This window comes from Mesocricetus auratus, unplaced genomic scaffold, assembly GCF_017639785.1.
Source record: "Mesocricetus auratus isolate SY011 unplaced genomic scaffold, BCM_Maur_2.0 Super-Scaffold_100013, whole genome shotgun sequence".
Lineage (NCBI taxonomy): Eukaryota > Metazoa > Chordata > Mammalia > Rodentia > Cricetidae > Mesocricetus > Mesocricetus auratus.
In genome coordinates this window covers 81,567,253-81,591,476 of record NW_024429196.1, presented here as the reverse complement: position 1 = coordinate 81,591,476, position 24,224 = coordinate 81,567,253, and the positions used below count along the sequence as shown (strand labels likewise).

At 47.3% G+C, this 24,224-nt stretch overlaps 1 protein-coding gene and 1 long non-coding RNA gene across 5 annotated transcripts in view; one reads left to right on the top strand and one right to left on the bottom strand.

The window, feature by feature from the left end:
• Aopep (aminopeptidase O (putative)) overlaps nt 1–24,224 on the bottom strand; it is a 286,649-nt gene that overhangs the window by 170,439 nt on the left and 91,986 nt on the right. The window lies entirely within an intron of this gene.
• LOC121143706 lies at nt 14,740–21,593 on the top strand. Its single transcript, XR_005881029.1, has 2 exons — nt 14,740–16,574; nt 21,394–21,593. It is a non-coding gene; the product is annotated as an uncharacterized LOC121143706 (long non-coding RNA).

Sequence of the window (24,224 nt, the reverse complement as noted above, 5' to 3'; positions counted from 1 at the left end):
TTCCCCAGAGGTCTGGGCCGGGCTCATCACTTTTCTGAGACCGTCTTTTCTCCAAGTACCAGTAACTGACACATAGTCTCAGGACAGGCCTTCAGGCTCCATGGTCACCCCAGGGGAGGAGTAGGAAGCCACCCACAGAATCCTATGAAGACTGGTTCTAGGGTGTCAGTACCCCCAGCTCTCCTCTCAGGGCTTCCCAGGAGGACATCCATCTGTGACCTCCCCTTTATCCCACATCAAGAGCTTCACAAATGTCCTGTGAAGGGCTCAAGAGCCAGAGTCACTTGACACAGCACTGTAAAGCCTAAAGACGCAGGGTTTCAAAAGGTCAGATTTTATCGGCTGGCAGCAGCGAGGCTGGTGAGGTCTGCCTTCCAGCCCACTGTGCCTCTGACTCTGGTCAATTTCACTACATCTGACATCTGAGTAGAAGGGAAGATGCAGCCACCTGCAGCCTCCAAGTGGCTTCACTGAGGAAATGAGCCCCAGCTCCCAGGATACGTTATACTAATGGATCTCAGGAAGCACTCATTTTGGCAACTGTTTTAAGCAGCAGTGGGTTTGTCTGTTTTCAGCTTTGAAATTCTCCTTAATAAATGATCAACAAATCCCTAAATTGGTGTCCACTGTCCACAGGGCCAACCTCCAGAGTATTCTGCCGTCAAAACGCAAGGCAGCCAAGGGAGCATGGGTTGAGCAAACAGGAAGGATTTATATTATAAACATATTACTGTCCAACCGCTCATTCTTCTGGTCTCATGTTATAGCTTTGATTCTCTGACACGGTTGGAATGAAAGGCAACTGGCTTAAATTACCCGGCCCCAGAGAAGCCCCTGTATGCGTGCCTAAGAGGCCAGGCCTGTGCCCTAGAAGAATGCCCCTTGGTGTTCTCAATTACGGTAGAACTTTCAGAGTTGGGGGACGGGGCTGTCTCAAGAGCCCAGTTGCACTCTATTTGGGAGGGGACATCCAGCCATCCTGACTAAAGGAAAAGGTGTCCATCTCTGAGGCGGAGGGGAAAAGACAGACTTGGAAAGCAGACAGAAACAAGAATATATTCATCAGAGTAGGAGGTGAATTTCACCACTTTTAGTATTCATTGGAGCTCAGGTTAGAAAAGTTGGAAGAGCCTTTTCCTTTACAAGTCCTGGGCAACATGACCTCCGAAAGCAAACACCCCGTGAAACTTACATAAAGTGAATGACCAGAAGGTTCAGGGGACAGAAGCATGGGGTGGTGCCTGCAGTAATGATAGCCCAGCCCCTGGAAGAGCCAGAGCTTCTTTCCAACCAGGTTAGGCAGAAGTAAATCTTCTCTGGTGTTCAGGGGGGTAAGGCTGACATTTCCTAAGCAAAGGAGACTTCAGATAGTTCAGACTTTGAGAGAAAGTTTTTGTAAGTCCAATGAAGAGCACTTGGCTGCTTCAAATCTGAACACTTGGAACTAAATTTAATCAAACTGCAGGCAGCCGGCTGAAAAGTCTATAATACAATTTGGCCTAATGTGTCATTAGCTCATGTTCACTTCAGTGAGATTAGCTCCAGGCAGCACCAGAAACAGATCTCGGTGGTTGCTGGGTTAGATCTATGTCCACAGGATCTACAACTATAAGTGAGTCTATAGAATTTCACACAAGACTTCTAAATTACTTAGAGAAAGTAACTTAAAAAAGAAAAAAAAAGTCTCGTTTTATAATCTCATTATGTTCTCTTCAAAACCCCTTAAGCACACATACTTTTAAAAATCCAGTTCAAACAAAACTATACATGATGCATGTTACATTTTTAATCAAATGGTCTTTACTTGAAAACCCCAAATAAGGGTTTTAAGGCCATTCATTTGATGGGCTTCACACCAAAATTTGTTTGGTAATATGAGTTTCTTAAAAAAAAGAAAGAAAGAAAAAACCTCCAATTGTAGGAAGTTACTGAAAGCCTCATCATCGTCTAAATCCTCTCCTGAAAGTAAACAGTCTAGAATATTCATTTGAAAAGTGGCCTCCCTGATGCTAGTCACATTGATAATCAAATAATAAGCTTCATTTGTAAAATTCAAAATGTGGTTTACAGAGGCCAGGAGGCCTGGGAGGGCCATCAGAGAGGAGCCCTGCATTTCCTTTGTGCATGGGGCTAACAGGATTAAGGGCTTGAAGAATTGAATAAAACCCTGAGCTGGTTAAGATGGATGGATCACATTTCAGGTTCCCATTTCATAATGGGCATGCCCCACATTTCTCAGAATAAAACACGCCAGTGAGCTCATTCCAGGGACTGTGCTTCCTGACATTCACTTTGTAAACTTTCAAATGGATTCTGTGTCCTTCTCCTCTCGAGTCACATGGCTCTTTGTGTGGCTGGCCTGCCTGGTCCGGGCAACTTCTCTGTTTACAGCCAGTGGTTCCCTGCTATGGACCAGTTACAAGGAGAAGACAGCAGAGATTCTGGGCTCAGAGGACTAACGGTTTCTCACTTACTTTCCCAACAACGGGATTTGTGCTGTCCCTAACCTGTAAGTGCAAAATGTCCGAGATCAGCTATCTTCCTCTGGTCTGTGGGCTGAAGCAGGGCTTGGCTGGTTTTCACACTCAAGGTGGTTATTATCAAGTAGAATCTGCTGTTGAAAAGTGTCTGACAGTAGCAGAGACTGTTTAGAACAGGCTTCTATAGAGGAGTCCCAACATCTGTCTGTTAGGTCAGATTTCTGTGAGAACCTAGGCACACAGGCTCAAAACACATGCAGCTGTCCAACATTAAACAGGGATCGTTTCTTGCTTATTAAAGTGACAACGAAGGTTCACATGTACAAGAAGACTAGGTGAGGGAAACCAAGTGTGTCCAGTAGAGGCTTCCCCACTGCACCAGCCAAAGGGTGGGCTCAGAGGCTGCTTAGCCACTTTGCTGGCAAAAGCTTTGCTCATTAGTTAACAGCTTATTCAAGCCTATGGACTAAGACACAACATTTCAATTCCATTATAGATTCCTCTATTACAGAAAACCAGTCTGTTTGAAGCAAAGTGCTTATTAAATAAAGGCTGTACAGAAAACTGTAGAGACATGGGAACATCACATGTTGGAAAAGGAAGTTAAGAAGAATTAAAACAAGCTGTGACCATATTAACAAAGACACACAAAACCTGTTACTAGAAGAGACGTTTGGTCAAATTTCCTGCTTTCCCCTAAGTTCTGGTTTGGCTTAACCATGTCCTAGGTGTGCAGTTTGCTGCTGCTGCTGCTGCTGCTGCTGTTTAACACTGCACCGCCCCCACCCCTCATCCCCATCCCCCACCCTCCCCCCAGTCCCCTGTCCTCCCACCCTGTTTGAAAGCCAGGGTCACTCCCAAAGCATAGTTAAGGACAGTTTTCTGCTCCAGACTGTGGTCTCCACCATAACTTAGAGGATAAAGTTCACATCTGAACAGTTGAAGCTCTACAGGCCTGAGAACATTACTAATTTGGGTCAACACTGTCAGAATGAAGGGTGCACACAAATCTCCCTTTTACCCTAAGCGACTTCAGTCCAAGACTTCAGAAATAGTTGTGAACTGATATACAGAATGTCAAATCGCAGCCAAGTAAGTGCCACCGATGGCACTTGCTTAAAACAAACAAAAACTCCACAAAACAATAAAAACTTTGCAAAACCATGAAATCCAAGACTATCATATCTAAGGATGGCAGGAAATAAAAAGCCCTCCCTTGGGAAAGAAATCCAAAACATTAACATTTCTCAGGGTATTTTACAAATCGCGCCGCATCATTAAACACATGCCACTGGGAGCCCCCTCTATTACTAACAACACTTTTCATAATGGCCTTCGCATGTTTAAATCAATGGCTGCCGAAAACGTGCATTTATATTACATAAACAAAGCCTAACATAAGCATGCCCAGATAAAAAACTTTACAGGAACGCCAGCCTACAGTTCGCCAGTATAAATAGCCTTCTTATGAAAGGCCCAGCAAAGGGATTTTAATGCACTTTTATCCCCGCTCCCCCCAAAAAGCTCAGGCAGAGTCCAAGAAAGAAACACAGACAGCTCTGCTCAAGACCACATTCCTCACTCACAAGTAAGAGATTCTAGAGATGCTCAACGGGAGAACAGGTTTTGACCCAGTGAGAGCCATGTGACCCATTTTCTTCATGGCTCCTTGCTCAGTCATTTGTTCTCCTGTCTACTGTTTGTCTACCCACCTCAAATTCTAATTTCCCTGAGAATAAAGACCATGACTGTCGCCAGGCATCGGTGGCGCATGCCTTTAATCCCAGCACTCGGGAGGCAGAGGCAGGCGGGTGTCTGTGAGTTTGAGACCAGCCTGGTCTACAGAGTGAGTTCCAGGACAGTCTCTAAAACAATACAGAGAAACCCTGTCTCGAAAATCAAAAAAAAAAACAAAAACAAAAAAAAAAAAAACAAAAGAGCAGGATTGTCTTGTTTTCTGTTCTCTCTGATCATTCCACGGAGCACACAAAGGATGCAAGAACTGCTTTAGGCGTCTGTGACAGAGCTAGAGACTTTTGATGCCACGCTCTGCACCCAAACTGACCTCATCTCAGATTCCAGTTGTTTCCCCTTTGTGCCCCAGCACTCCTAAGAGTCACAGACTCGCACTGTGTCTTCCAGCCTCCCTTGCAGCTAAGTGACAGTAAGCCTGAACAAGCCAAAGTGTTTGGCAGGGACAGAGGCCCTAGCTCAGTGGGAGCATGCTTGGCTAGTGTGCCTAAAAAGCCCTGGGTTCCATCCCCAGCACCAGAAAAACAAGAGGACAAGTATTCTACAGCATCTTAGAGACCCTCCTAAGGATAGGCAATGCAAACTCGGCACCCCTTCTAGAGGGATGGAAGGCGTGGACAATGATTGAAGCTTTGACAACCTCTGTGGACCATGAGCAGTTAAGATAACCCCTTTATCAGCAGTTAAGGGGTGTGGACTGGGGGCAATGTGTCTGGTGATAGGGAGCACACGGAAGACAGCAGCATGATTTTCTGGTTTTATCTTCTCTGCCTACGACCATTGCTCCATATGCCCCAAATTGTGTTAGTGCACCCATCAGTCAGTAGCCACCCACAGCTGCAGGCTCCTCTGAGGTTTGATGAGCTCCATGCCTGTTTGGTGACGGCAGTTACGGCTCTCCTCAAGCCACATCCTTCCCCTTGGTCATGAGGCCTCTTGCTGGCCACAAATGCTTTGGCCAGAAGCCTCCCTCGTCAGCCTCTACCAGAAACTGCCAACACAGGCAGGATTTTTGTTCAGTAGCCTCTCTGAAGTGGATCCAGCTGGCCAGAGCAGAATCCAGGTGGTCAAGTCCTGAGAATGTCACAGCATTTGGTCAAAACAAGCTGAAAGGGACCACTAAAGGGATCATGCAGGAACCCTACCCCTAAACTGTCCACCCATTTAGCATAGAGCCACAGCTGTGGTTCTGAGGTACAGTTACAGACTAATGAAGCAGAAGCTCCTCCCTGCTCTGTGAGAGCGCTGTGCTATGTGGCATCCATAACATAACACACAGCAACTAGAACCTGGAAATCTGTTCAGACAGACCTCGCTGCATCTGCACAGGATGGACAGCAGAGAGAGAAAGCAAGTGCTAGAGGGTCCGTCCCATTCATGAGGTTCCTGTTGTGACCTAAGTGCCTCCCAGGGAAGCGTCCCTCCTGGTACCATCACACTGGCAGGATAGGATTTCAGAAGAGTAGACCCTATGGAGCACCAAACGTGCAGCTCTAAGTGAAGGGGCTGGGCTTGATGACTGGAGTGACACGGCCGCAAGCCAGAGCAGTGCCAGCCGCCACTCAAAACACAGATGGAATAAGATTGTCCCTTGAGTCGTGGGAGGATGTGCGGCCCTGCCTACACCTCCATACTAGCAGCGATGGGCTCAGACTTCTGGCTTCCGGAACTGTAAATCGATTTCCACTGCCGCGGCAGACACAGGAAATGGATACAGAATCCATAGTAGTATTTGGCTAGCGCACTGGGGTTTCCATCTGGAAAGGTTTTACGGCCTCCCGTGTGCACGGCACACACGCTGTTCGCCGCAGACTGCTGTAGCAGCGCCGCTCTGGGCACCACCCCCAGCCTTCCTCTTCTTCTGCACCCAGGGAACAGAGAATTAACAGGCAGAACCATGTAATAAATTAGTAGGGCTAGATTTTTTTTTCAAAATTACATTTTATTTTTAAACTTAGGGCAAAACAAAATTGGCTCCAAGCTTTGGATTCAAACTAAATTACCTAAAAACCAAAGTAAACAAAGTCTTAATGCTACTTCAAAAATGCTTTTGGATCCACAGAGCTGTTTTCACTTTTGTAATAAAATGAATTAGAGAAAACTGCCTTTAAAATCGATGAATAGTCAAAGTGCACGAAACTAGAAGCCCCTTTTTCCTAAGTTCATGGTTCCGCCTAACTTTGGATCATGATTCTGTGTCATACTTTAGCGTTTGGATTTCGCATGCAGACAACTCAGCCTGCATTTCAGACCATCTATCATTTCATAAGACAAGCTGCCTTAGAAGCATCAGTTTTCGGTCAAGTCAAACAGTGCTGCTGAGACACTGAGAAGAAACACTTCCATGGACTTGGTACGCCCATCCAGAGCACAGAGGATGTAGGGAAGTCAAGCCTCGTGTGGGCACAGTCACCTTCCCATTGGTCCGTCCAGAGCCTCCATGGGAGAGGGACATGGAGCTGCCGCTAGCGGTTGAGCCTGTCAGAAACCTTTAAAACCGTTGTCAATATGGCAAACACACAGGAGGAGAACTCAGATGTTAAAGCGTGGCTGAAGAGATTACTATTATAAAATACTATAAGCGCTCATAGCAAGAATTCTAGATGACAGATGGGAGAGAGAAGCACGGAGACTGAACCTCATCAGAGGAAGGAGGGGGGCATGCCGACATAAGAAAAGCCTCCTCAGAAAAGTCCCTGGGAAGGCCCAGAGCAGCCTCGGGGAAACAATGGAAACACTGAAAAGGACTTTAGTTAGCATGACATTGAGAACAAGAAGGAGTATGAAGTTCAACTGACCATTTCTACATGAGGAACTGAGGCCAAGAATTTAGTTTAATTCACCAAGCACCAACAGTTGTTACATGGCCAAGGTGGCCTGAAAGTAGTGCCTAGCAGAGACTCTTCTGACATCATCAGCTCTGCCACAAAGGCCTCTTCCGCTCTGCAGGCTGACTGCAGAAGGGTGTGTGCCTACCAGCTGAAAAGGGAGGTACCACACTCCGTATTTCTTGGACAAATTAACACATCGATCTGAATGCTTTTACCAGTCTCTTTCAATAAGGCAATAGATGCCCATCCTCCTGCCCTCCTTCATCCTCTGTCTCCCCTCAGCCTGCTTAACACTTTGGAGGTTACTTGGTCAAATCATCTGTTTTCAATTGGGACTTTCCAGTTTGATTCCTGAGCCTTACCAGAGATGTTGCAAATGATAACCCTGTGTTGTGGGTGCTGCTTGGTCTGTGAATATGGTTGGAGCTGCATGTACCAGGTGTGGCCCACACATTCATACTCGGGGCGTTAAGCACTCTGCATCTGTGTCCTCACCCAAAGCTGGGGGGGGGGCCCAGCTCATCATCTTTTTTGTCCCATGGAAGGCAGAACTCAAGAAGTGGGCCACCACAGGCTTGTCACCTAGATACCATGTAGGCCCACTGCTGAGAGGGTCTCACATGGCACTCACTTAAACAGTGACATCTAAGGTCAAACTGCATGTCATTGCTACCACCTCTGTATTCTTGGACTCTCATGTCACAATCCAAGAAGACAGCACCAGTGACTATTGGTAGCTTATGAATAAGGGAAACGTGTGCCTATACGAATTAGAATATTACACAGCTAGGAAGAAAAAAACCGAAATCTGCAGGAAAATGAATGCACGTAGGGAAAAAAATCATTTCTCTATATTTACAGGGCTTGCTCGCTGCCTCAGGTGACTTGTATCCTGTTCTAACTGGCTTCATCTCTCAACTCTGCTCCTGGCAGCCCCATCCGGCTCCTGGTACCATGACTTCTTCCAGAGCGATGGTGTGGGACTCACCCTGCACCCTGTGCATGTGTGTGCGCCAACTTAAACAATGTGCCAGGTGTAACTGAGAAAGATCAGTAGCTCAGAGACAAGTCAGATGAAGCACTACTGCACCTGGGTGCCACCGGCACAGTTTTCTACACAGCAGTAATCGGAAACTAAATTCGAGACAGGAGGAGGACAGGACGGCATATTCAATAGAGACACACAGACAGACACACACACACACACACACACACATTTCGGTTAAATGGAATGGCATTTGTGTGGCTCTAGAGGCACATGGGCATTTGTGCCTGGTACACACACTTTCCTGGGGCATGTGGGCATTATCTGGTATGCACGCTTCCCTGAGGGTTAATGGTGACGATGACACTGGTTGGCCACGCCTCTGCCAGATGCTGAGCCCAGTTTGGAGGTCGCCGCGGTTCACCGAACAAGAAGCAGCCAGTGTATCCAGGCAGGACAGGAGGGACCCTCACATAATCGCTGAGCTTGTATGGGAGTGGAGGCCGGAATCCAGCCTCTCTGGATGGTCAACGGCAGGCCTGGGGGATGGGTCCCTGAGTGGCTTGTCTTCCGAAGGCTGAGAAACTTGCCAGGCAACGGAGTGAGGTGGGACAAAGAAGCGTGTACAAAGGAAGCAAGACGGGAGAAGGAGTGGAGACCAAGGCCTGAGCACGGATGGCTCTGGGCTGTCAGGATATGGAAATGCAGAGCAGAGCCAGGCCCAAGGGACCGCCAAGGACCACATATGCCCCGAAGAGCCAATTTAAGTTCGTCTCAGACAACTGGGTCTCCATCAGAGAGGGTGATTCACAGCACTACACACAGGACTCCGAGGAGGATGACCTGTAGCAAGGGGCACACGGACAAGCCAGGCATGATGGCACATATCTGTCGTGCCAGGGTTGTGATGGTGCAGAGACAGGTGACGACGGCTGGAGCTCACTGGATAGCCCCGCCAGCCAGAGCAAGGAGCTGCGGGGTCTGTGAGAGACCCTGCTTCAAAGCATGAGGTGGAGAGGGATAGAGGATACACTGGACACTAACCTCTACCTCCATATGCATGTAGACATGTGCATGCATACTCACAAGCACACACCCACATGCACACACACATAATTACACATACACAATTACACACATATACACACACCCATACCCACATGTACACCCCACACTCACATATACACACCCAATATACACACATCCACATATACACACATGTACATACACATAATTACACATACACAATTATATACATACACACACACATGTGCATACCCACCCACATGTACACCCCACACTCACATATACACACCTAATGTACACACACCCACATGCACACACACATGCACACACATAATTACACACATATACCTACATGTACACACACTCACACACATGTACACCCACATCTACATATATACCCCACACTCACATGTACACACCCACATGTACACACTCAATTACATACACACATACCCACATGTACACACACCTAGATGTATAAAACCCACCCACATGTACACCCACATCTACATGTACACCCCACAACCCCATGTACATACCCACATGCACACACACATGTACATGCCCACCCACATGTGCATACACACACATACCCACACGTAGCCACACCCACATGTACACACATGTATACACACCCACATGCACATATACATACACACACACACACACACACACACACACACACACACACACACACACGGAAGGCAGAGATGAGAGATGACAGGTTCTCTGACCAGGAAGTAGCTGCAGCTCGGAGGAGAGGGGAGGGAACTCATTTCAGAGATGGCCCAGATGAGAAGCAGGCATGTGTAGGGGGTGGCTGGTGGGGGTAGCAGGTGGGAGGTTAGAGAGTTCAGGCTGACATGGAGTTAGTACTGCTAACAAAGACGGAGCAGGGAGAGGACAGCAAGGCGGATGGCAGGCTGTATGTACCAGCGACCGCTCACCGTGCCTGTAGTGTGACAACGAGGGCCCTGTGCCTCCTGCTGCTCTTTCAGACTCTGGAAACAGCCTTTCTTTACAAAACCTGTCACTTCCAGATGCCACTTCTGCCTTAGAGTCAGAGGCATGGAGTGCCATTCACAGCCCACATCCCACACTGCAGTAAGATGGAAAAAAAAAACCACAAGTCACACGGAAAAGCCTCATGAGATCTGACAGTGCCGCTAGGTGTGAAACCAAGCAATCAGCCAGTAAAGGAAGCCGAGATCCTGTCTATGACAGCACCATTTCCAACAGCCAAATGGATGGATACATGCAAGGAGGTACTACTTACAAGAAGAATAAATGTCCGTCACTTGTGGCACCGCGAATGGGACAGGAGAGCACTCCACTAGGAAACAGGAAAGTGAATCCTGTTTACCTTCATTCAGATTTAGACACTAACCACTGACCTCACATAATTAGAGGGGAGCATAGGGTTATCAGGAACTTGAAAGCATAGGGGAAAGAGGTTTTGTGTTTTGTTTTGCTTTTTTTTTTTTTTTTTTTTTTTGAGACAGGGTTTCTCTGTATTGCTTTGGAGGCTGTCCTGGAACTCGCTATGTAGACCAGGCTGGTCTCGAACTCACAGAGATCCACCTGCCTCTGCCTCCCGAGTGCTGGGATTAAAGGTGTGCGCCACCACCACCTGGCCTGATGAGGAAGAGTTAGTTAATGTGTACAAAAATACAGACAGGAAGGAGAATTGTGTTCCGTTATACTATACGCTGACTACAGTTGAAAATAATGGACTGTATGTTCTTAATATCTTAAAGGATTTTACATGGTCATAGCACAAGCAACAAACAACTGCTAATGATCTTAATTCAGTCATTACATTCTGCATACAGGCATCACCTATCATCATCCCACTTAAACACATAGAAATAAAGTAATAACAAATAAAAGTAATATACTTAAGAACAAAATCTGCCCCAATCTATTGACTCCAAAAACTAATAAGTGAGGAATAAGATAACAAATACAGGTTAAAGAAAGACTCCCATGTCTGTGAACTAGTTGTGAAAATTAATAACCCCAGTTTAAAATACTAGTTATGGTAACTAACTGAATGTTCCAAGGCTAATCTAATGAAATGCACACAGAACGTCACATGCTGCAATGTATGAAACACTAGTGAAAACAACCAAAGAACTAAAAACAAAGCTGACAGGCATCTTCAGGAATTAGACTCCAAGTAAGGACCTCAGCAGGGCTGCCAGCTCTTATGAATCATCTTACGACTTATTGCAAATTCCATCCATGTCTCAGCACAATCTTTCAGTTACAGATAGGTGAACTCTAAAACTGACTCACAACCACAAGAACCAGGCTATAACAGGCTGGGTAAATCTGGGCTGTAGCACACTCCCTAGCCAGCAGGGGTGTGCACATTAAACTGTCTATCAACCTTAAATTTGACTGGTGGGTGTGGTGGCAGACATCTGAGGTCCCAGCTACCCAAGAGATGGCGGAACCACTCGAGACCAGGAATTTGACTTCATTGAGGTCTGTGAAGGGAAGGAAAAAAATCAATGCTTCCTCCCTAAAATCAGAAAGAGATGGGCCTGGGAGTGCACACTTGGGATCCCAGTACCTGGAGGTAGAATCAGGAAAACCAGGCGTTCAGAGCTGGCCTCCTCCATATACCAACTTTGAGGCTAGCCCCACAAGACCCTGTCTCAAAAGAATTAAGAAGATAAAGCCAAGACGGGGAGGAAATATTTGCCAGTTACATGTCTGGCAAAGGACATAAGATAGATAATGGACTCTCAAAACTAGCTTTATAATTGTGGACAACATTAATTTGGTTCCAAAGTCAAATTCACAGGCAGGCAGGACAAGAGAAGCCCGGCTACCTACCACCCTTGGCCTCCACTCTACTTAGATCCTTCCCAAGGTACCCGGTGGCCTCTAGCTTTGATGACTTGTTTCTATGCCCTTTGCAAGCAGCCAAGGGAGCAATGCTGAGCACAGTCTCCCCAAGTGTTTATCCTGTGTCTTCACTTCCCGAATTGGGAGGGAATACGACGTCGTCAAAGGCAGCACCAACCCCTCTTCACCAGTGGACAGTGCCATTGCTTGCAGCTGACTGTGCGCATGTACATTTCTGATGATGTACCTTTGGAAAATGTCCTGTGACTTGGAGCCAAAAGCTTATTCTATCCAGATTCCTTAAGTTCTTCCATGTGTGGACCGTCTGCAGTGTGGAAGGCCTCTCCCTGCAGCTCCCCCACAGAGCGGGCTGCCCCACCCGGGGATCTGCCAGCAGCAGGTAAACACCAGCACTCCTGTGCAGCTGGACCGGCATTTGCTGGCCCCACCCTACCCCCTGCAAAGAACAGAGGTGAGCCACTCTTCGCAGGGCTGTGAGATGTTTGCATTTCTCTCCCCATGAATTGCCTCTCACATCTGTTTCCCTGAACATTGTTTTTCCCAATCTGTTTTTAAAAATTCATTATTTGTCTATGAGATAAATTGCAAATATTTTTTTCCAAATAAGCCATTTGCTTTAAAGAAAAATAACTGTGTGTGAAAAAAAGGGTTTCGTGTTTGTGTGGTCTAACTTGTCTCCTATGGGCACAGGGCTCTCATCAGGACTCACCTTCTGATCCTCATGAGCAGCCCAACTCACATTCAAAGTTAAAATTCAGTTTTTTATACATGGGCCTAGTGATCAAAAAAAGGAATAAAAGAAAAAATCACAGAGACAAGGTGAATGACCCATTGTGCTTTTCCTTTTAGAACTTTCCTGGGCGACTAGCTGACATGAGACCAAAACTGTTTGGTTTTAGTATGTATCCAGATCACCAAGCACTCCCAAAGCCCATAGGGACACTCATGCATTTTGCCAGTGTTTTTACTGAAGAGGCAAGGAACATGGGTAGAAGGGACGGCTGCAAGCAGCTGTGTAGGGAGGACGCCCAAGGCGCTGGCAACATGGGCATGTCCAGCTGTGTGAAGAGCATTCGGGTCAGGAATTAACTGTTTTTACTTCCCATCTACAGGCTCCTAGAAGAATGGCTTCCACAACTGTCAACTGTTGTCTACTGCATGCTTAGATGGTCAATGGCCTCACTTTTTTGGGTCTCAAAATTATCTCAAAGAAGAGTAATTATTGGTGTGCAAATATAGTATTTATATAGTTGGTAATAATCTGAAGGAAATAACCAGGTCTACCTTTCAATATATTAAGCAGGAATTTGAATGTTAGCTGTGCAAGAAATATACACTCACAATTATATAGGGCATATAATTAATCTGTTTGCCTTTTACAAACCAATGCTGTTTGAATATGCTTATAGTTTCTTCACATTACACTTTAATAATCTCTTTTCAAAAGCCCAATTTTAAAAAATTTTTACTCCTCAAAATTTTCAATGTTTTTCTCCTCCTCAGTTTCTGCGCCATTCTGGCACCAAGGGCCATTCTTCTGGCAGTTCACAATGGCTGGCACAGACTGTGCTCACCATACATATTTGTGGAATTAAGGAATAAAAATCCGAGACAAGCAGTTCTCCATGCAGAGAGCCTTACCTCACACCAAGCACAGAATCAATTCTCAGCGGAAACTGTGAAACTCTTTGAGGAAAATATGAGCAAAACCTTTCTGTTCTCAGATTAGACCATGGAATTGCAGACACCACGCAAGCAAGTCAAGAAAATGGATTGGACTCAATAAAAAATAAAGACCTTTGTGCTTCTGATACTACCAGAAGAAGTAAAGGCGCAGTGCAGAACAGAGACGCACAATTGCCTTCGCCTCTTGGAACTCATTCCCACTGCGCACACACACATGCACACACACTCTCACTCACACACGTGCATGCACACACATGTATACACACTCTCACACACGTGCACACACACACACACACACACCCCACCCCTTGCTTCCTGCTTCCGATGCTCTCTTTGCCATATCTTTTTTTCCTCTTCAATCCTAATTCTGCTCCTCTTACTTTAAGGAATGCAACTTACATCTTTATCTTTATACATGGGATTTTTTTTTTAAGAACCACTAGGGAATTTGTCTGAGGGCTAAAGAGCTTGGGTCCCAGAGTCTGTGCCATGCTACAGGTCTCCTGCTTCTGGGAGGCTTAGGAACAGACACACACACAAAGTAGGTCTTTGATCCTAAAAACCCAGGACTCCCACTGGGAGGAGGGCAAATATTTATTTCTATTTGGTTTTTCGGCTCAGGCCTGGTTTCTGGCTTGCTCAATATCCTATTTGGCAGAGACCAGTCAGGTCAGGAAAAGATCACTCCACAGCTCGAGCCTTGGACACATGCGGGAAGAGCCTCCAAACAGTTCCCATATAAACGCTAGAGGGTCATCTGAGTACACGGCTGCATAAGGAAGCGCGTAGGAGAAAAGACATTTTCTGCCCCTCACATTGAGAGAAGAAAACCAAATATGGAATATTCACTTGTGAATTTTTCCCATACTCTCATCTAAGACAAGAAACAGTCTACAAAGTTCTACAGGGGCTGAACATGCTATGTAGTGGCTGGAATAGAGGAAACAGTAAAGGACTTACAAGTCTAGATTTTCAAGTCCTAGTTTATCAGTCAAGGCACATATTCTTAATCTATGAAACCAAGACAAGTGGGGAGCGGGGCGCGGGGCGTGAGGCGCGGGGCACAGGGTGCGGGGTAGGAGCCCTCCACAGACCCCACTGTCTCTGTAACAGAATTCCAGAGCTTCGTTATGGACCTTGCTCATGAACTGATTGCCACAAAAGAAGACAAGCGGTTCTCCAGCTCAGAACTGAAAACTCTTATGTATCATCTCACCCACGAATCAGCTTCATCACACATGGGCGGGCCATGCCTGCTACGGGTAGAAACGATGCTAGATATCCCACACCACTGCTGTCTGTAGACACAAGCATTCTGAAAACAGCTCAGGGAGGCGGGCGTGTATAGCCCACACCATCACCATCGCTACCGCAGGAACCCCCAGAAGCGTACAGCCCACACCGTCACCATCGCCACCGGAACCCCCAGAAGCGTACAGCCCACACCATCGCCACCGGAACCCCCAGAAGCGTACAGCCCACACCATCGCCACCGGAAACCCCAGAAGCGTACAGCCCACACCGTCACCATCACTACCGCGGGAACCCCCCTTTCACTGCTGATAGTGTCAGCGGCTCCACCACACCCATCACCAGTTCCACTAATGACATCATCAGGACACCCCCCACTCCAGACTGACACCTCATCTCCTTCTCTCATGCCACCGGCACCTCTCACGCCACCGAGCATCAACCGAGACCTAAGATTGAAAAAGAATGACTAACTGTAACTCCACCAGGCATAAAGACTTAGAAGGTTTCATTTACAAACCTCTAAGTCAATTGCACAGAATGTGACACCATCTCAGTGTGGCCTCAAACACCGTGACAGTTATTACAAACGTCAGTGGATAAAAGTGTCCTCCCTTACTGTGGTGACCAGGAGAACAGACAAAAGCAAGGTCTGGTAGAAGGCTCCTTGGTGCCCATAGGCATCTCCGCTATAGCTCTGAGCCTGGGCTATTTATTCCCAATGTCCGGATATGTGGAATCAGAGATTATGGCCATGTGGGACAGGAAGCAGCCATGCATGATCTCATTACCAGAATGGCTGGATCTCCATATGACAATGAACTTGAAGCTCACTGGCAGACTCCTAGCAGTCCAATGGGAAGCTCTTTAAAAATAGATTTCATAGACATTTTGCTGTATTTTCCTTTGAAGATGTGAAAAAAAATAACTTTATCCATATTTTTAAAGGTCACAATTTTTTGTCTTAAAAATCAAGTGCTTTTATTTTCTTGTATCCTGAAACTTAACAAGTCACAAATAGTTAAACTTAAATTGCTAACTGCTCTATTTTAAGAGACTTAAAAAAGTAAAAGTCATTACCAAGCTGATACTGTGAGTAACCAGCTCTGCAGCTAGAGGCAGACTTTACAGCTAGTTGTAAATCCTTAACCCGTGAGCCTTTTACTCTGGCCAATTGCAGCCCTCCAACACAAGCAGCAGTGTCTCTATGGCATCACAAAAGGCCTATTAACTTCCCAATGACTAGAGGAGGAAACAGTCTTTAGCAGAGTATACAAGGGAGCCAAAGACAAAAAGACACTGGGAACCACAACTCCAAACCCTGAGGGTCACAGAGACCTTCCTCTGAACCAGAGTGTTTACTTCACTGATTTAAAATACACCGGTGTCTTGGCCAAGTCTCACTGGAGAGTATTTGTTTAACAAATAAAGATGTGTGTTTCCTAAAGTGTCTCTGACTGAGGCTTGAGATCCCACCCCTTCGGAAACTCAGGGCTTGGCTAGCTCCCGCACAGGCCTTTGACTGTGAGGATCTCTCTTCTAAGGGAAGGAAAGGGCTGGTGTTCCTGAGGGAAGACATGCTTCCACCAAGCTGTCAACAGGAACGACAAATGGGGAAGGCAAAAACCAGGGTCCGGCAGGATTTGTACGTCGAGCAATTCAATAGGAGGACCAAGTTTAAAACCGGTAATCTGAAGGAGGCCCATTTTCCTGTCCTCGTGCCTTCTCTAACCCTTCCTCTTCAGTCACCTGTGGCTCCTGCGGCCTTTGCAGCAGAGATTACACAGCCTGGTCTCGAAGTCTACTAACATCTTGGGAAATGCCAGGGCAAATAGTTAAAGACTCTCTGGTTGGGTGTGTCATATAAAACTTAGAGTTGTTCCTGTTAAATGAGAACAGCCATGTAAATTTGGTGCCATTAAAAACACAGGAAAATGTTGTTGCCAAATGGACAAGAAAGCAGCGCGGGGGTGGGGGTGGAGCAGACATGGATGGACGATGACGCGGAGTTCATCAAATGAGAAGCAGTTGTATTTCAAGACCAGAGAATGGCTTCAAACAAACCCAGAGAGTTAAAATGGAACGAGGAGAAAGTGTCTCTTTCCCTCCCTCCCTCCCTCCAAGCCTGGATCTCTTGGCCCCACCCTTCCAGAGGCTCCACAACTCTCTCCCATTTATAGATTAGCAGAGCTGTGCATCAGCCGGGAACACACTCAGGGCTTACGTTTCTGGACGAATTTGACAACTGGGTGGAGAGCAGACATATTCTCCTCTTTTCTGGCTCCACCTGGGGACTAGGAAATGTTTCCAGCTGTTTCTAAATCCCTCTGAGTCCATAACTCCAGTGTGTAAACCCAGAAAGATGCTCCCAGGAAGATGCTGGGGAGGGCGTTGGTGATCGGGAAACCGAGCCCCTCTGAAAGCAGTGCATTGCTCACCAGACGAAATCACTGGCAGAGTGCAGACAGACAAAGCACTAACTTTCCTTTGGGATGCATTAACTCAGCAGACCCTGGGCTTTCATTAAATCTCAGACACTGGGACACAGGGCTTTGGAGGTGTCCATTTAGCAAATCAAAGTGGACCTGGCTGCCAGGTTCTCCCATTGTCCCTCAGTCCCTACCTGTTACAGGGTGTGGCTGGCTTACCCAGATTCCTGCCCTGAACTCTCCAGCCCAGGGGCTGGGCTGCCCCTCCCCCAGCCACTCTTCCTTCTACCAGCCAACCATTTTGGTCACTCACCCTTTTACCTTTTGTCCTGTTGGCTGCAGCACCTGGTTCTTCTCTCTCCCCTCTTCCTTCCCCTCCCTCCTTCTCTTCGCATGGTTCAGGGTCATGCCCACTCTGGACTCTCCCAGATGTCTCTGACTCTGGCTCTGTTTCCCCTTTTAGTTACAATCAACTTTCTCCTCCAACACACCTAGGAGCAGTCACTGTCCTCCCTTCTTATTTCCTCTTTCCATCCACTTTCACCAACCTAACACCTAGGATTGTCATCAGGTGGTATCTGAGACTTTTTCTGTTTGCATAAAAACTTCATGAAACGGCTTCCATTTTGGAACAATGAATTTGGGGATTTGGGGGTAACCTAAATCTGTGTCCCCAGGCCATGATCACTCATATCTGGATTCAGAATGAACCCTCTCTTCTCCCCTTTGAGGTGAGAGCTGTGTTTTCACATCAACAAGGATAGAGATGACTATGTGTTCGATGATGGATCCTCAGATGATCGAAGAAGTAGGGAATGTGTTGCCAGGGGGGGATGCCAGGAAATATGGAAAGCTAAAGAGTAAAGACTCTGTTGCATGCTGTTTTAATCAGCTGAGTCTAGAACACTGATGGTCTTACTTTCCTGGAGACCACTGGGCATTTATAGAAGAGGGCAGTTTTTATTCTCACTTCAGATGAGGATAACTGTGGTACTGGATCCTGTTGTACCCTCCTCTGGTTGAACTGCTATCCAATATACCCAGGAGATATGAAACTCAGAAATCACACAAAAAGCAAGTAATTCTTATCAGCAATGCTGTTCCTGTCTTAACAGCCATTCCTTCCTGCACTCTGCAAATCTTGGGGCTGTGCAGTGGGCTGCTCATGTGCTGTGGGCTGGCCACGATCAAATCAGTGCTATGGGAGTGTCTTTCCTGGTGGTGATCTTTGTGTTCCAAAGGTCTTTGTAGCTTCAAACCTCTCCAGTCCCGAGTCTCCATGGTAGCTACCAGGACAGGACAGATAACCTTAGACTTGAAAGAAAGTGGCTAGATTTCTGTAGTACTTAAGTTACTGAGGAAACCTCCAAACTTGAAAAAGTAGACGCTACCTAAGTATTTCCTGCCTCTGATGGTCAGTCTGTGCTACCTCCCCCACGATTCAGTCTAACCTAAAAGCTGGGGACACAGGGATCAAGACCCCCAGGGTGGTCCCCAGATGGGGAGCTGCACTGAACCCTCCAGAGAAAATCAGACCAGAATCTGAGGGCTTTGAATTCATCAAGACTCAAACAACTTGGAAAATCAGTTAAATAGAGTGAATTTCCAGGCACACATGCAGACCAGTATGAAGTCAGGAGTAACTAACCATAGGCTAATGAGGTAGTCAGAGACTACAGAGCTGTAACGATCTTCTATGTAAATGCGTGCCAGCTGCCCAGCACGGTTAAGGTGAGATACAGTCAGCTGCCCAGCATGGTTAAGGTGGGATACAGTCAGCTGCCCAGCATGGTTAAGGTGGGATACAGTCAGCTGCCCAGCATGGTTAAGGTGAGATACAGTCAGCTGCCCAGCATGGTTAAGGTGGGATACAGTCAGCTGCCCAGCATGGTTAAGGTGAGATACAGTCAGCTGCCCAGCACGGTTAAGGTGGGATACAGTCAGCTGCCCAGCACGGTTAAGGTGAGATACAGCCAGCTGCCCAGCACGGTTAAGGTGGGATACAGCCAGCTGCCCAGCACGGTTAAGGTGGGATACAGCCAGCTGCCCAGCATGGTTAAGGTGAGATACAGCCAGCTGCCCAGCACGGTTAAGGTGAGATACAGTCAGCTGCCCAGCATGGTTAAGGTGAGATACAGTCAGCTGCCCAGCACGGTTAAGGTGGGATACAGTCAGCTGCCCAGCACGGTTAAGGTGAGATACAGCCAGCTGCCCAGCACGGTTAAGGTGAGATACAGCCAGCTGCCCAGCATGGTTAAGGTGAGATACAGCCAGCTGCCTAGCATGGTTAAGGTGGGATACAGCCAGCTGCCCAGCATGGTTAAGGTGGGATACAGTTTGGGTAGGGAATGAGATCATGGCTCCAGGGACAGATGTTTGCACTGTAGGCTCCACAGTCAACCTGGTTAATTTTACAAGGCGCTGGCCAGACACAGACCACCTCTTTCCTCAATTTCTTCATCTTTAAAACACCCACAGTAACAGCCTCTGCCCGGTGGAGACTGAAAGGCCTCAACAACAGGGCAGGTCACTTAGAGGGTGTTGAGAATGTAGTGTCATGGTTTCTGAAGGTAGCTATGGAGACATCTATCTTCTCTCTGTCCCCGTTTTGGAGTTTTCAACTTCTAAGCAGTGAAGAGAACCAGAAAACAATGTAGCAGCAAGCAACTGTGATAACTCAGAGAACAAGAAACAAGCTGAAAAAAAAACAGGGGGGGGTGGGAACCCATATTGGTGAGTGTCAAAGTAAGCATTTGCCGTGCGCTGCATGCTGGGAAAAATCCTCAAAGGTATCTCTGATTTATTCTGATTTTTTAAAATGTGGAATATAACCAAAATTTTTAAAAAGAGGAACCTTAAACCTGCTAGGATTAATAACACCAGAGCAAGGGAGGGGGCAGTTAGCAACACAGCTCACACAATGCGTGCTCAGCATGGCCTTGCAAGTCGCTCTGCTGTGGGGCGGACTATGGAGGGGAACATGGTTAGCAAGAAAAAAGGAGCTTTTTAATTAACTTTTTCTTAAGAGTCATTGCCCTTGAGTAGAGGCATGCAAGCAGAAGTCTACTTCACATTGTATCAGTCACCTGAAAACACAAGTCCAAAAATGATCCTGTGTGCCTGTCACATTCCTTAATAAGGTCACCGCATCTGTAAAGGGGTCCATGGGTGTGGCATGTGGGAGGTGATCTCCACACATGACCAGCTTCTCCCCGCTAGTTCTTTGTTTTCTTCTGCAGATGAGGGATCTGCAAGCCAGTGTGGGATCAATACACTTTGGGTGCTAACAGCAAATTACCTCCAGAGTGCCTGAGCCTGGGAGCATGTGTGTGTGTGTGTGTGTGTGTGTGTGTGTGTGTGTGTGTGTGTAGCCCAGGGGCCTTCAGCTTTTGTTAATTTTGTGCCCACAAAAGCAGCTGTCCTTTAGAGCTATTAAGAAAATAATTTTCTATCCTGGTGAGGAGTATTTTCTGAATTTATTCTTTGATGCCATGCCTTATTAAGGTTGAGATAAATCACATCTATTGCTGGCCTACCATTGATGTCACTTAAAGAAATTAGATTAGTCTGGACACATGAAGCCATAATGGGGTAGGGCAAGTCCAGGTTCTGTCTGCTGTCTACAGCTGAGTTTGGGGTGATGTGTCCACAATGACCCAGAGGAAGGCACACGGATACTCAACCAAGCCTTCAGAATCACTTCAGACACTCAGCGTCAGCCGAGCCCATTCAAGCCTGGTGAACCTGCAGACTCAGACACATCTGCCTTCCTTTTCTGTGCTAGGTCTGGCTTGGAATTCAGCTCAAGTCTGAAAAGTTAAAACCATCAAAGTCTCTGTCTCCTCAACATCTTCCCTCTAAGAGAGAGAGAGAGAAAGAGAGAGAGAGAGAGAGAGAGAGAGAGAGAGAGACAGACAGACAGACAGACAGACAGACACACACACACACACACACACACACACACACACACACACACGGTGAACCTGCAAGTGCACACAAGCTGGAACATGGGTGCATGAACCAACCCTTTCATTTTCTCTCAACATGGTTAAGGAATATTTTCCTTTATGTTGCAGGATTGGCAGTTGGTCTTTTCCTGAGGATGTGAGTACCTGCTTGCCTGCTTACCCTTGAGAATGGAAGTCAGCCTGAGGGTACCCCAGCTGGTTCTATTCACTTAACACCAGAGTACCCCTTAAATAAATAAAACCACAAGGCTAATCATACAAATAGCACCTACTTCTCTTAAACAGAAAAATAAAGAACATTTCTTAATTACTAATGTTTGTATGTGTGGTGTACATGAAAAAAATATATGTATATATATATCCATGTTTGCATTTAAGCGCACTTGCATGTGAGGGCATGAGAAAAGCATGTGCGCTTTTGTGTGCAAGCCCGAGGCTGACATCAGGAGCCTTCTCTCTCTCCACCTTACTCAGTGAGGCTGGATGTGGTGGTTGGTGTTAACAGTAACTTGCCAGAATCTGTAGTCGCCTGGGGGATGGGCCTCTGGGCATGCCTATGGGGGATTTTCTAGTCATATTAAGTATGAGGGTGTGCCCACAGTGGTCATGCTCAGCACCCTCAGTGAACTGGGAAGGTCTTCTGGGATCAGGAGAGGAATCTGGATTCAGTAACTCTTTGCAGCAAGGCTTCCCTGTTGTTCCTGCGCTAACGCATGGCAATTATTTCTATTTTCTCCCCAAAGCTATTATTTCAGACAACTGCTGACATTTCTGAGCTAGTAGGAATCACCCGGCTGATGATTTGCCCTAATAAGCCACCAATCTTACAGTATTTGAATGACAAAACTATCAGGTTTCCCTGTGCTTACTGGAGCAGAGAACTGTATTCTGTAGGGATATCTGTAATCTAACCTGTTTCCCCGAAGGAGTCCCGAGAGTGAGGGGTTAGGCAGCAGCTCACGCTGGCAGGCGTAGTTGGGAGCTAGATTGTCCAAAGTGGGCTCTTTCCATCCGTTCACAGTGCACCCTCTGGGTATAGGATGGAGAGCGTGCTTGTCTGCCTGGGCCTTTGCGCTGCTGACCTCACCTGCAAGTGGCCTGGAAGCCTGACCCTCGAAGCCTGACCCTCTCAGCTCAAAACAGCCAGCTCGTCAATAGGGTCTGCCTGCCCTGCACACGAGAGGCTCGGGTCACATCTTCCTGTCAGCACGTGCTGGAGCTCACTTGCCTTGCTGGGGGACAGAAAACAGTGGCAGTGACAGGGCAGACGCTGGGGAGGGCCATGGGGCTGGTCTTGAAAGCAGCTGCAGGAGTCTCTGACAGCTGGGCCATGGAAGGGACCTGGGTGTGTGGTCAAGTTGCCATAGAACCCTAGCTCAGAAGACCGGTTCTGTAGATCCCACTCTGCAAAACTCGGTTTACAGAAGTTGAGGTTAAAACTAGAAAGGAACTTTAATCACTATAAAGTGATCATGACAGAGGGGAGGAAATGGGGCCCTGTGTTCTTGACCCAGATTAAATTTGGAAGAGTCAGGGGACCGGGGCGGAGCACAGTATTTTGAGTCAAACTGCAGTTCGGCTGATCATTATCTCCGGGTAGGTAGAACTGTGTCAAATTAAGAAAGTCATCACTATGGGGGAAGGGTGCGTGTGCTAATTCACTGTGTCACAAAGATGCCTTCCCATCACGTCTGTGTTCTGTGGACTCAAAGCAGCCAGGAAGAGAATCCACCAAGAGCAGAGGAGGCAGATGCAGACAGAAGGGGCGTCTGTGGGCTCAAGAAAGCTCCCAGTCAGCAGAGGCGGCCTCTGCGAAATGCGTTTGCTCTTTAAAGCTTCAGAGAGGTGGATCCAGGTGGAGGTGTCAATAAAGAGCCTCGGGTCCTCAAGGGAACAGGGCTCCATGCTGTGGGGTGCTTTAAGCCACTGCCTCCTTCTCCATACACTTGGGTCTAAGTGATGCGTCTGTGAGGAGTGTCCCTAGGAATCAGTCATAGCTCAGGGTGACAACGACAGAAGCCCAGCACCACTGTCTCTGCCACGAAACCCTCATCTGCAAGATCAAAGACCTTGGACTCAGATGCCATGGTCTCCCTCTTAGGAAAGTGTCACAGTCTTCTCCCGTGGAGGGCTTTACCCACGCCTTCCAAGCCCCTCTCCTCCCAGAAGCAGGCAGCACTGTCCCATCGACTACATGGACACTTCTCAGCTGCTTCGACTGGTTCACTACAGCTCGAAAATCTCAGGGAAGGACTGGTGCCCAGGAGTATGGGACAAGACTCCAAGGCAGGCCAGGCATGGGGACACACGCTTAACCACCTCAGCACTTGGGAGGTGGATGGAGAAGGATCAGGGGTAAAAGGTCATCCTTGGCCTCACAGTTGGGTGGAAGGCCAGCCTGGGATACACAAGACCCTGCATTAAAAAAAAAAAAGACTGCAATGCAGAATTGCTTGATGGGCAGAGGGGTAGAAGGATTATGCAGCTCGTGTCTCCTGGAGGGAGGTGGTGGAGTACACTGGCATGGCCTAGGGAGGCTTGTAAGCTTTGGGGAGCTCAGGCTGACCTTCCCTTGAACATGGACACTGAGCAGGTAGCATTCCTACCATCAGACCAGGGCCCTGAACGTGGACACCGGGCAGGTTCTGCTCCCGCTGGAGTCCGACTTTGTATCCTCAATTAATCTGAAACAACCCAAGTGTTGGTGGTGCAAAGACGGATCCCAGAGTTCTCCTCACCCCAGCTTCCTAGCATGCACAGTTATGGCTGCCAGTGTAACAGGGGAGACTCCAGTTTCAGAACACTGAAGTCTAGACAGATGCAACACTGATCTCCACAGGCCACACAGAAGAGGCCAGGTCAAGGCCCAAAAGGTCTCCTCAGATACCACTTAGCCCCTTTCCCCCCATCCACTCAGAATTAATGGAATAGGCACAAGG